Genomic DNA, 10,895 nt, shown 5'->3' with positions numbered 1-10,895 from the left:
AACAAAGAGCATGCCAAGTTGATGTGATGGCACAGAGAGGACCGTAAGAAAGACGGGAAGTTGAGAGTACCCGCTGATGGGTCGCAATGGAGAAAAATTGAGAGAAAGTACTGGGAGGACTTTGTAGGTGACCCAAGGAACGTATGGTTTGGTTTAAGCGCAGATGGCATTAATCCTTTTGGGAGTAGAGCAGCAATCACAACACCTGGCATGTGACTCTATGTATCTATAACATTCCTCCTTGGTTGTGCATGAAGCGGAAGTTCATTATGATGCCAGTTCTCATCCAAGGCGCTAAGCAGCCCGACAACGACATTGATGTGTACCTAAGGCCATTAGTTGAAGAAATTTTACAGTTGTGGAATGGATACTGTGTATGTGTGTGGGATGATCACAAACAGCAGGAATTTGACCTACATGCATTGCTGTTTGTAACCATCAATGATTGTCCTGCTCTCAGTAACCTTTCAAGACAGACAAACAAGGGATACCACACATGCACACACTGTTTAGATGACACCGAAAGTATATACCTGGACAAATGCAGGAAGAATGTGTACCTGGGGCATCGTCGATTTCTTCCGACTAACCATCAATGTTGAAAGAAAGGCAAGCATTTCAAAGGCGAAGCAGATCACTGGAAGAAGCCCGCTGTCCGTACCGGTAATCACATACTTGTTATGGTCAATGATTTACAAGTAATCTTCGGAAAGGGTCCCGACGGACTATTTGTTCCGAATGACGCTGACGGACGCGCACCATGTGGAAGAAGAAATCTATATTTTGGGACCTACCCTACTGGAAAGACCTAGAGGTCTGCTCTTCAATCGACGTGATGCACGTGACGAAGAATTTTTGCATGAACCTGCTAGGCTTCTTGGGAGTGTATGGGAAGACAAAAGATACACAGAAGGCACCGGAGGACCAGCAACGTGTGCACGAAAAAGACGGCATGCCTCCAAAGCAGTATGAAGGTCCTTGATACGTCCATTTTGCATCATGCTTTTATATCAATCATTACTGCATTATGGGCTGTTATTACACATTATATCTCAATACTTATGGCCATTCTCTCTTATTTTACAAGGTTTACCATGAAGAGGGGGAATGCCGGCAGCTGGAATTCTGACTGGAAAAGGAGCAAACGTTGCAAACCTATTCTGCACAACTCCAAAAGACCTCACACTCCACAAAACAACTTTTTGGATTTATTAAGAAATTATGAGCAAAAGAAATAGGCCAGGGGGGCCACAACCTGTCCAGGAGACAGGAGGGCGCCCCCCCCTAGGGGCGCATCCCCTATCTCCTGGGCCCCCTGGCGGGCCTCCGGCGTCCATCTTCTGCTATATGAAGGCTTTTGTCCTAGAAAAATTCGGGGGCAAGCTTACGAGATGAAACTCCGCCGCCACGAGGTGGAACCTTGGCGGAATCAATCTAGGGCTCTGGCGGAGCTGTTCTGCCAGGGATACTTCCCTCCGGGAGGGGGAAATCATCAACAACGTCATCACCAACGATCCTCTCATCGGGAGGGGGTCAACATCTTCACCAGCACCATCTCATCTCAAACCCTAGTTCATCTCTTGTATCCAATCTTGTATCCAAAACCACAAATTGGTACCTGTGGGTTCCTAGTAGTGTTGATTACTCCTTGTAGTTGATACTTATTGGTTTACTTGGTGGAAGATCATATGTTCAGATCCTTAATGCATATCATTACACCCCTGATTATGAACATGAGTATGCTTTGTGAGTAGTTACTTTAGTTCCTGAGGACATGGGTGAAGTCTTGCTATTAGTAGTCATGTGAATCGTTCGATATTTTGATGAGATGTATGTTGTCTCTCCTCTAGTGGTGTTATGTGAACGTCGACTACATGACACTTCGCCATTATTTGGGCCTAGAGGAAGGCATAGGGAAGTAATAACTAGATGATGGGTTGCTAGAGTGACAGAAGCTTAAACCCTAGTTTATGCGTTGCTTCGTTAGGGGTTGATATGGACCCATATGTTTAATGTTGTGGTTAGGTTTACCTTAATACTCCTTTTAGTAGTTGCGGACGCTTGGAATGGGGGTTAATCATAATTGGGATGCTTGTCCAAGTTAGGGCGGTACCCAAGTGCCGGTCCACCCACATATCAAATTATCAAAGTACCGAACGCGAATCATATGAGCGTGATGAAAACTAGCTTAACGATAATTCCCAATGTGTCCTCGGGAGCTCCTTCCTCATTATTAGAATTTGTCCAGGCTTATCCTTTGCTACATAAAGGATTGGGCCACCTTGCTGCACTTTATTTACTTTATTTACTTTTTGCTCGTTACTATTTATCTTATCACAAGACTATCTATCACTTATTATTTCAGTGCTTGCAGAGAAAACCTTACTGAAAACCGCTTATCATTTCCTTCTGCTCCTCGTTGGGTTCGACACTCTTACTTATCGAAAGGACTAGATAGATCCCCTACACTTGTGGGTCATCAAGACTCTTTTCTGGCGCCGTTACCGGGGAGCGTAGCGCTCTTGGTGAGTGGAACTTGGTAAGGAAACATTTATATTGTGTGCTGAATTTTTTTGTTACTTGTCACTATGGAAACTAATCCTTTGAGTGGCTTGTTTGGGGTATCTTCACCCCAACCAGAAGAGCAAAGAAATGCTCCTCAACCTACTGAACCTTATGAAAATGTTCACTTTGAGATTCCTTCGGGTATGATAGAAAAACTGCTAGCTAATTCTTTTGCAGGAGACGGAACATTGCATCCCGACTTACACCTTATCTTTGTGGATGAAGTTTGTGGATTATATAAGCTTGCAGGTATTGCCGATGATGTTGTCAAAAGGAAGGTCTTCCCTTTATCTTTGAAGGGAGATGCAATGACATGGTATAGCCAATGTGATGATACAAGATCTTGGAATTATAAGCGATTGAAATTGGAATTTCACCAGAAGTTCTATCCTATGCATCTTGTTCAGCATGATCGTAATTACATATATAATTTCTAGCCTCGCGAAGAAGAAAGCATCGCTAAAGCTTGGAGAGGCTTAAGTCAATGTTATATTCATGCCCCAATCATGAGCTCTCTGGGGAAATGATTATTCCGAATTTTTATGCTCGGCTTTCTCTTGATAATCGCAACTTGCTCGATACCTCCTGTGCTGGTTCCTATATGTTGAAGACTACTGATTTCAAATGGGACTTATTGGAAAGAATTAAACACGACGCTGAAGATCGGGGTTCTCACAATGATAAGGAGTCAGGTATGACACCTAAGTTTGATTGTGTTAAATCTTATATGGATACCGATGCTTTCCGTGGATTTAGCTCTAAGTATGGACTTGACTCTGAGATAGTAGCTACTTTTTGTGAAACTTTTGCTGCTCGCGTTGATCTCCCTAAAGAGAAGTGGTTTAAATATAATCCTCCTGTTGAAGTGAAAGTAGTTGCACCTATTACAATCGAAGAAAAGACTATTACATATAGTGATCCTATTATTCCTATTGCTTATGTTGAAAAACCTCCTTTTCTTGTTAGGATAAAAGATCATGTTAAAGCTTCGACTGTTGTTCGTAAGAGTAATACTAGGACCTATACACCTCCTGAGCAAATTAATGTTGAACCTGGTATTGCTATGATTAAAGATCTCTTGGATGAGGACTTAGATGGGCATGTTATCTCTTTCTTGGGTGAAACTGCTAATCTTGCTAGACCCGATACTAAGACACGTAGACTTGTTGTAGGTACGCCTGTTATTTCTGTTAAAATTGGAGATCATTGTTATCATGGCTTGTGTGATATGGGTGCTAGTGCTAATACGATACCTTATGATCTTTATAAAGAAATTATGCATGATATTGCACCTGTTGAATTAGAAGATATTGATGTTACTATTAAGCTTGCTAATAGGGACACCATTAAACCTATTGGGATTGTTAGAGATGTTGAAGTCTTGTGTGGCAAGATTAAATACCCTGCTGATTTTCTTGTTCTCGGTTCTCCACAAGATGATTTTTGTCCCATTATTTTTGGTAGACCCTTCTTGAACACTGCTAGTGCTAAAATTGATTTTGAAAAGAATATTGTCATTGTTGGCTTAGATGGTATGTCTCATGAGTTTAATTTCGCTAAGTTTAGTAGACAACATCGTGAAAAGGAACCATATAGTAAGGATGAGATTATTGGTCTTGCTTCCATTGTTGTTCCTCCAACTGATCCGTTAGAACAATATTTGGTAGACCACGAAAACGATATGTTTATGAAGGAAAGGAAAGAAATAGATAAAGTGTTCCTTAAACAAGAACCTATGCTAAAACATAATCTTCCCATTGAAATTCTTGGGGATCCCCCTCCACCCAAGGGTGATCCCGTGTTTGAACTCAAACCATTACCTGATAATCTTAAGTATGCCTATCTTGATGAAAAAGAAATATATCCTGTTATTATTAGTGCTAACCTTTCATAGAAAGAAGAAGAAAGATTATTGAAAACTCTTAAGAAGCACCGAGCTGCTATAGGATATACCCTGGATGATCTCAAGGGCATTAGTCCCACATTATGTCAACACAAAATTTCAGTGGAGAAAGATGCCAAACCTGTTAGAGATCCTCAAAGACGATTAAATCCCAAAATGAAGGAAGTGGTTAGAAAGGAGATACTAAAACTCCTTGAGGCAGGTATTATTTATCCCGTTGCTGATAGTGAATGGGTAAGCCCTGTCCATTGTGTCCCTAAAAAGGGAGGTATTACCGTTGTCCCTAATGATAAAGATGAATTGATCCCGCAAAGAATTATTACAGGCTATAGGATGGTGATTGATTTCCACAAGTTAAATAAAGCTACTAAGAAAGATCATTACCCTTTACCTTTTATTGATCAAATGCTAGAAAGGTTATCCAAACACACACATTTTTGCTTTCTAGATGGTTATTCTGGCTTCTCTCAAATACCTGTATCAGCGAGGGGTCAATCTAAAACTACTTTTACTTGCCCTTTTGGTACTTTTGCTTACAGACGTATGCCTTTTGGTTTATGTAATGCACCTGCTACCTTCATGGATGATGAAAGATGCATGATGGCTATATTTTCTGATTTTTGTGAAAAGATTTGTGAGGTATTCATGGATGACTTCTCCGTCTATGGATCCTCTTTTGATGATTGTTTGAGCAACCTTGATCGAGTTTTGCAGAGATGCGAGGACACTAGTCTCATCCTGAATTGGGAAAAGTGTCACTTTATGGTTAATGAAGGCATTGTCTTGGGGCATGAGATCTCCGAGAGGGGTATTGAAGTTGATAAAGCCAAAGTTGATGCTATTGAAAAGATGCCATCTCCCAAGGACATGAAAGGTATAAGAAGTTTCCTTGGTCATGCCAGTTTTTATAGGAGGTTCATTAAGGACTTTTCAAAAATCTCTAGATCTCTGACTAATTTATTGCAAAAAGATATTCCTTTTGTCTTTGATGATGATTGTGTAGAAGCATTTGAAACACTTAAGAAAGCTTTGATCACATCACCTATTGTTCAGCCACCTGATTGGAATTTACCTTTTGAAATTATGTGCGATGCTAGTGATTATGCTATAGGTGCTGTTCTAGGGCAAAGAGTCGATAAAAAATTGAATGTTATCCATTATGCTAGTAAGACTCTTGATACTGCCCAGAGAAATTATGCTACCACTGAAAAAGAATTCTTAGCAGTTGTGTTTGCATGTGATAAGTTTAGACCGTATATTGTTGATTCCAAAGTTACTATTCACACTGATCATGCTGCTATTAAATATCTTATGGAAAAGAAAGATGCTAAGCCTAGACTCATTAGATGGGTTCTCTTGCTCCAAGAATTTGACTTGCATATTATTGATAGAAAGGGAGCTGAGAACCCTGTTGCAGACAACTTGTCTAGGCTAGAGAATGTTCTTGATGACCCACTTCCTATTAATGATAGTTTTCCTGATGAACAATTAGCGGTTGTCAATGCTTCTCGTACTGCTCCTTGGTATGCTGACTATGCTAATTACATTGTTGCTAAATATATACCGCCTAGTTTCACATACCAGCAAAAGAAAAAGTTCTTCTATGATTTAAGACATCACTTCTGGGATGATCCACACCTTTACAAAGAAGGAGTAGATGGTATTATTAGACGTTGTGTGCCTGAGCATGAACAGGAACAAATCCTATGCAAGTGTCACTCTGAATCCTATGGAGGACACCACACTCGAGATAGAACTGCACACAAGTTACTACAATCTGGTTTTTATTGGCCTACTCTTTTCAAAGATGCTCATAATCTTGTCGTATCTTGTGATGAATTATTCTCTTGTTATTGAACCGTTTGATGTTTGAGGCTTTGATTATATGGGACCTTTTCCTGCATCCAATGGTTATACACATATTTTAGTTGCTGTTGATTACGTAGTGGGTAGAAGCTATTCCAACTAGTAGTGCTGATCATAACACTTCTATTAAAATGCTTAAACAAGTTATTTTTCCGTGGTTTGGAGTCCCTAGATATCTTATGACTGATGGTGGTTCACACTTTATTCATGGTGCTTTCCATAATATGCTTGCTAAGTACGATGTCAATCATAGAATTGCACCTCCTTATCACCCGCAGTCTAGTGGTCAAGTAGAGTTGAGCAATAGAGAGCTCAAATTAATTTTGCAAAAGACTGTGAATAGATCTAGAAAGAATTGGTCCAAAAAACTTGATGATGCATTATGGGCCTATAGAACTGCATACAAAAATCCTATGGGTATGTCTCCTTATAAAATGGTTTATGGAAAAGCATGTCATTTACCTCTTGAACTTGAACATAAAGCATATTGGGCTATTAAAGAGCTCAATTATGACTTCAAACTTGCCGGTGAGAAGAGGTTATTCGATATTAGCTCACATGACGAATGGAGAACCCAAGCATATGAGAATGCCAAGCTCTTCAAAGAAAAAGTAAAACACTGGCATGGTAAGAGGATACAAAAGCGTGAGTTTAACGTAGGAGATTATGTGTTATTATTCAACTCTCGTTTAAGATTTTTTGCAGGAAAACTTCTCTCAAAATGGGAAGGTCCCTACGTTATCGAGGAGGTCTATCATTCTGGTGCTATAAAAATCAACAACTTTGAAGGCACAAATCCGAGGGTGGTAAACAGTCAAAGAATTAAACATTACATTTCAGGTAATCCTATCAATGTTGAAGCTAATATTATTGAAACCATAACCCCTGAGGAATACATAAGAGACACTTTCCAGAACGTTCCAAACTCCGAAAAGGCATAGGTACGTGGTATGGTAAGTAAACCGACTCCAAAACAACTCTAATGGCAATTTTTATCAATTTTGGATTATTTAAGGATTTTAGGAAGAAAGAAATAGTCCGAAAGGGACACGAGGCTCCCACGAGAGAGGAGGGTGCCCCCCCTGTAGGGCACGCCCCCTATCTCGTGGGCACCTCGTGTGCCTCCCGGACTCCGATTTCTTGTATGTTACATATTCTGGTCGGTAAAAATTCATTATATATACTCTCGAAGGTTTTAACCACCGTATCACGCAAATATTCTCTATTTTCGTGTCGAGCTGTTTCTGTTTCAGATCTAGCGCATCATGTCGTCTTCAAGCGCTCCCAAGGACAAGTTTTTCGAGAAGGTTATCAACCCCTATCTTGCGGAGGTGCTGCATCACCCTCAAACCATTGATGTGCGTGAGGGGGTGTTGCACATCCGCGATGTGGAAGGACCAAGGCGTACCGGGAGCCTGGAGACAAAGCTCGAAGCCATGGAACAAGAAGTTTTCAAGTGCCAAGGGATGGTGGAGCGTGGACTCAACGCCAACCAGATGATGATAATGGAGTTCACCAACAACCACAAGCTGGATACCAAAGACATTGGGGAGACCATCTGTCGTGGTTCTAAGTCTGACAGTAGAATAGGGGTAGGATAACGGAGCATGATCTATCGAGATGCATATGGGTGACACAGTGGTTTTAGCGAGTTCGGGCCTCTCACGATGGAGATAAAGACCCTACGTCTCGTGCTCCGGAGAGGCTTTGTTTTTATCTGAGTATATATCCGGAGATTACAATGTGTGTGTAAGCGAGGAACGGATCCCCATGCCTGAGCTAAGTCCTGAGACTAATGGTGAAAAGAGAGAGAGGTGGAAGAAAAGAGCCCCCCCAAGTCTAGTGGTGGGGGGTGGCTTATATAGAGTGCGCCACCCCTTCACCTCCTATGTTACAAAGTGGGGTATGAATGCCATAATGCCAGCCCGCTATTAAGCCCTCACTATTAGAAAGATGCCGACTGCCTTGCTGCCTGCTGGTCTTCGTATATCCGAGTGAGTCGTACGGTCGAGTGGTGAACCGTCATCCGAGTGGATGGTATGTTGCTTGTCCGAGTGGATAGTGTGTCTGTATGAAATTGACCTGGACCCACATGTTGTGTGGACCCCATGCTTCATGATATTTCGACCCTTCGTGGGCCTACCTGTTATGTATATCCCCAACATTAGCCCCCGAATCGATTGCGATTTTGCAGAACGAGTTGGTGTAAGACACAGTTTGGTCCGAGTGATTACAGAAATACTCGGTACATGTCGCCGCGCTTTCAGACAACCAACGTTTGAACAAAATCTCAATGGATTCCGGCACCATGCTTCCCGACTAATCGAGGTAAGTGTCTGTGAGGAGCAACTTGGTGACATTCGTTCATCTCTCGGGAGAGGTTTAACTCGTGATCTGAGTATGGGCGTGTCATTAAATCCGTGCAACCAGATTGACACATGGACTGCTCTTTTAGAGAGATGCCATTCTTATCCCGGAGGAACGTCAATACGAGTCGGTTTCAGATCCACACTTGTGAGTTTCACACTTTGAGTCCTAGAAGAAGGCTCAAAACAGGTCCATGGAGGAGCGTTAAACTCGCCTTATAGAATATTTCTTTGGAGTGATTTGGAGCTGGGCCTACATCGAGTAACTGATTACTCGGAATTTCTTCACGCCTGGAACGTGTCTTTTTTGTTGTTTGGCCGTCACTTGGGTTGGGCGGACCGTTCCGAGTGGATACCATTCCAGTGGGGGCACGCTGAGTGCACCCACTGGGTGTAGTCCCCGAGACTGCTGTCGACTGCGGGCAGTCGGCGGGAGTCTTAGAGCCTGTCTTTTTGTTGTTGTTTGGCCGTCACTCGGGTTGGGCGGACCGTTCCGAGTGGATACCATTCCAGTGGGGGCACGCTGAGTGCACCCACTGGGTCTAGTCCCCGAGACTGCTGTCGACTGCGGGCAGTCGGCGGGAGTATGAGAGAACTAAAACTCTTCTTAGCTGGTACTGATCGAACTTGTTCTTCTCTGACTCGGAGGTCGAGTAATACTGGAGATGGGTTTGCATCGAGCAAAATGTTTCTTTCTGAGTCCTCTTTCAGTGGGGGCACGCTGAGTGCACCCACTGGGTGTAGTCCCCGAGCCTCTGTCGGACTAGATGAGTCTGGCAGAGGGTTTAAGTCTCTCGGTAAATCTCCATGCAGTTGGCATGGCAAATATCTTTGTCTGGAATTGAATCAATCGGATGGATGCGTAACGAGGTGGTTGTACGAACGATGAGTAAGGTCTCCTGTACGATTCAGCGATGGCGCTTCATTTTTACCCTTTTGCATGAAAAGGGGTATTTATCCAAGTGGACATGCTTCACTTATAGATCTTCGGCGAACCGAGCATGTATGGTCAGAAGAATATCTTGATGTGATCAACAGGTTGACCAAATGGGCGTAACCCCTGAGGGTGACATGGCCAACTGCCGCGCGTAGCCCCCGAGTGATGCTCGAAGGAGGTAAGCTTGCTACAGAGTGTGATATGAGGTTTGACCATATGAGTAACTTAGCCGTTCCCGTGCTGGGGGTGTAGAGGTAAAGACATGTCCAACTGATGGTGACGCGCGGGGCAGCCGAGGGGCAAGGACGTGTATAACCGAGTGGCGACGCGCGGGGCGGCCGAGTGGTGAAGACGTGCAAAACCGAGTGGCGCCGCGCGGGGCGGGCGAGTGGTGAAGACGTGTAGAACCAAGTGGCGATGCGCGGGGCGGCCGAGTGGTGAAGTCGCACACAACCGAGTGGCGACGCGCGGGGCGGCCGAGTGAAGGACTAAGTGTCCAACTGAGTGGCAAAAATGGTCCTTGAAGGAGTTAGCCAGATGCTTTTGAAGCTGATGTAGCGACAAGGTCGGTGTAGTGTGGCTGTGGCGCAACAAGACCGGTGCGACAACTGAATTTGAGTAGGAACGAAGATGGCACGCAGAGTGTCTGGGTGATTACGAAATTTGTCAAAGTGACGGATCGAATGTACTTGTTGAAGTGAAGGGTCTGATTGGTGATGAAGTACTCGACCACTTAGGAGAGTGTCATTCCAAATGAGATGCAGCCCCCGAGTGCGGCGTAGCCCCCAAGCATACTACAGGCTTCGACAACGGACATGTCGGAATATGAGAAATATAGTTTTGAATGGATGATTTGTAATTCATCGAGTCGGATTTGGGTAAAGATGAGGAGAAGCTTCCGAGTGATGCTCGGAAGAAGCAAACTCGCAAAAGAGTGAAGTGTGAAGTTTAATTATGAAAGGGACTTATCTGCCTCATGCCCGACGAGGTCTATATCATTGATACGATGAAGAGAATTCCATAGAGGGGTTGGCCGGACGTGTTTGAAGTCAACAGGGCGACAAAGTCAGTGTTGTGGTGCGCTAGGACCAGTATGGAGACCGAGTCCGAGCAGCGATGAAGTTGGCGCGTAGGGCCGTCGAGTGATCGTGGTAACTTGTGTAAAAAAATGGCACAAGTCAACACAATAATTTCTTGAGGAAATTTGATGTGTGCTGAAATGATTTGTGTGAATAACACCCATAGACACCCGCTGGGA

This window comes from Triticum aestivum, chromosome 5B (assembly GCF_018294505.1).
Source record: "Triticum aestivum cultivar Chinese Spring chromosome 5B, IWGSC CS RefSeq v2.1, whole genome shotgun sequence".
In the NCBI taxonomy this organism is placed as follows: Eukaryota; Viridiplantae; Streptophyta; class Magnoliopsida; order Poales; family Poaceae; genus Triticum; species Triticum aestivum.
Note: the sequence above shows the minus strand (reverse complement) of the source record.